The sequence below is a fragment of the Neomonachus schauinslandi genome, chromosome 6 (assembly GCF_002201575.2).
Source record: "Neomonachus schauinslandi chromosome 6, ASM220157v2, whole genome shotgun sequence".
NCBI classification, from domain to species: domain Eukaryota; kingdom Metazoa; phylum Chordata; class Mammalia; order Carnivora; family Phocidae; genus Neomonachus; species Neomonachus schauinslandi.
Genome location: NC_058408.1, coordinates 116,878,540 through 116,881,978, shown reverse-complemented (window position 1 = coordinate 116,881,978; position 3,439 = coordinate 116,878,540).

The window sequence follows — 3,439 nt, the reverse complement described above, 5'->3', positions numbered from 1 at the left end:
GCTTGCCTGCTCCCCCTTCTGCATCTCCTTCTCACTCCCATCCCTGTCCAACCCGCCTACCAAACCTCAGACCCCCGCCCTCCAACCCCAGACACTCAGCTTTTGCCCTTCATGGGCTTAATATGAAGTTTTTCTTAATAAATAGAGAGGAATTTTGAGCTACACATTGCTCAGCCAAACTGCATATATAAAGCTCTCAGCCCGGGAGGAGTTTATTTTCAAGGTATTTTTATAGGATGCGTGACTCTGAAGAGAAAGAGCTTATGGTCAATCCTTCCAGGAAACTGTTCTCTGAATAATTCCAGGAATCCAGGAGCTGCCAGTGAGGAGTTCAGTGTACCTGTTTCTCCAAAGCCTCTCTTTCCATCCTTCCCCTTCCTCATCTTTCCTTTTCTCTCCTTATCGTAAAAACCTTAAAGCATGTTCCCTGTGCCCTGACAAACTCATGAGACCGGATCACACAGTAAGAGGGAGAGATTGTAAGCCACTCACACTCTAGCCACCCTCAAAATTCTCAAGTGTCCAGGTGCTAGGAAGAGTGCAAAGTGCCCAAGGACTGTGGCTGCCCTTGAGGGGGTGGTGGGTCTCTGCGGGAGGGATGGTGTGTGCACAAATGACCGTAAGGGAAAGTATGGAATGTGCCAGGAAACAAGAGGCTGGAGGAGATCCCTCCTAGCTGAGGCTCAGGCACGGCTCTCTGGAGAAAATGGAATTTAAGCTGTCCTTGAAGGCTGGGTGGGATTTGGGGAAAGAGAAGTGTGGCCGATGGTGGTACAGCAGACAGTGATGCAGACCATGTGCTAATGGGAAAAGTAATACACCGCTTTTATAGTAACTGCGGGGGGGGGGGTGTGGCAAGGAGAGAATCCTGAGCAGCTACTGGAAAGCTGCTGTGCGTTTGCAAAGCCTACGGTTATGCCCAGGTGTGTGCTCAGTTCAGCGGTTTACTTAATGTTAAATATTTCTAGTAATAATAATATCAGGGACATTATCTAATCCTATTCATAATTTTTTTCTATATTCATACTTTAAGCTTCCTTCCCCTCATTTTTCTCCCTAACAAAAATACTTTTGATAGATGGGACAAATCCGTGGTTTTAAAAAAGTAAGATGAGTGGCTTTTCTTTCTTTCTTTTATTATGGGTCTGGACTTCTGTCTTGGAGCTTCTGCGGCATCTTATACTGTAGAAAGTCCCGGCGTTTATCTGGTGTGTGTCTGTGGCATGTGGCTGGGCAGCTCAGAGGAGGGAGATGTGAAGCATAGAAGGTATGTGTTTGCACGTGATCCAACCTCCACCTCCCCACCACATCTTCACATTTCACCCATTTCTTGAGCTGGGGATGGACAGAGCTCCCAGAAGTCTCTCTGGCTGCTTCAGGCCTGATACTTAACCTCCCTTAAATGTGTGGAATGTGCTATAAAAGAACTACTGCAGTTGCAAATGCTTTCAGGAAAGAATAATTCTTTCTCTGTCCTGACCGCGACAGGAGGTGGGGCGGGGGCAGGTTTGGGAACCCTCTGAACCTTGACAGTCACTGTCACCTATGGGCCAGGGTCCTGGAGAGCTGGCTGCTCTCCGTGAGTGGCATTTTTGCTTGCACCTTTCCAGGAGTAGAATGTGGGGTAGGGACAGTTTTTCTTCCAAAGACTCCTCCAGGGCAGAGGAGGTTGGACAGAGCAGGAGTGACTGGGCATGTGTGGTGGGACCTGGGAGGCTGGATGCAGTTCTGAGTGGGAGGCTGTTCCAGAGTGCTTTGATGGCACCCTTGCTTTAGGCCCTTCCTCTGCTTTCCTTGCTTGTTTTCCCTACTGATCTGCGCAAGGGAAATGGAGAGCCTTATTCTCACCCTCCTCTGGCCCTGCTGCCTTCAGCCCTGCTGAGCAGAGGAAGGTGGGCTCTTCAGAATCCTGCCTCTCTCCTGCCATGCCTGCCCCCAGACACTGCCCTGTGCTTTCATTGGCTTGCACTTGCTCAGAACACACACACACACACGTGTGAGTGTGTGTGTGTGTGTGCTGACCTGGGGCATGGACATCTGGAAGCCATATTTTGTGAAAACATGGGGCCCAGAGAAGAGGAGTCTTAGGGTTCACATGATCCCAGTCTGAAAGTCTCTCAGTAGAAGGAAGAGGAGCCTTGGTAAGAACTAGGACCAGTGTCTGGAACAGGCCTGATGGAAGCAAGGGTTGCGGTCCTACTGAGAATGGGAGGCTCGGGGTCCCAGTATGCTAAGGAGCTCCCTCCGGGATGGAGCGTCAGATGTGGAGATGTTGCAGATAGGTCTGGGGCTTGGATACAGAGGCTGGGTCTCACATCCTGTGGCCCCGAGGCCCACACAGCAAGTCAGTGGCACTCCCAAGCTCAACCTTCACCAACATTCCCCTGCAGGAAGATGCAAGACCACAGAATCCGTGATGGCCCAATATCAGCTCCACACAGAGCCCTGAGCCCCTGACTCCCTCAGCTGGCCCTTCCTGTCCACACTGGACTCATCTCCTGCCTTCTGTCAGCATGGTGTCTGTACTTTTAGTCACTTTTGACCACTCTTCCTCTCTTGTGACCCATTATATCCCAACCCCTGACCTAAATCCTAGCCTGGTTCAGGTCGGCTTCTGGTTCCAAAGTTCAAATTAAATTTACTGAGAAACCTTCCTCACGGAGAACCTACTGTGTGCCAGCTTCTGGGCTCTGTGTCGCGGGGATGTCAAAGAGAAGGAGGCTAGCTGTGACCTGAGGCTAGCTGTGACCCACTAATCTCTCTTCCAACTTGTCCTTAAAATACACATGAAAGTACAGAAAATGACCAAAAAACAACACAAAAAAGCCACAGGAACACTGTCAACAATTGTTAGCCTTGGGAGGGATTTCTATTATCTTCAGCAACAATGAGACAGATTCAGAAGTACAATGGATGACATTTTCATTGTTAGTGGCTCAGTTGGCCAGAGGTAGGTGAGAAGAGGCCTTGGTGGCCCCCTCCCCCAAAATCTAAAGAAACCACGAACCCAACAGAGTATTGAATAGCACCCTACCCCCATCCCTGCCTCCCTGACCATTGCAATCTGGAGGAGATGAGAGGGCAGGCATGAGCATGTCACAACAAATCCTGAAAGATATGGTCCCCAAAGGATCAATGCTTCAGGCCAGGCTAAGGCCAGGCTGTTATGTCTTCTGTGCATTGTATCTGCTGGAAGAAAACCAGGCCCCTCCCCATCTTTATGAGGGCATAAATTGCCCCTCAGTGTGTCAGAGAACCTGACCATCATCAGCCCACCAAATGAGTGCCAGCCACCAAACCAGTGACATTGGGACAGGGGCATGAACCAACTTTGCTTTCTGGCTTTAGCTCTGCAGGGGGCATTATCCAGGGGATCAGGGGATCAGGAGATGGGCAAAAATGGTAAAATTGTGATGCATATCTTCTGTCAAGAAGATCT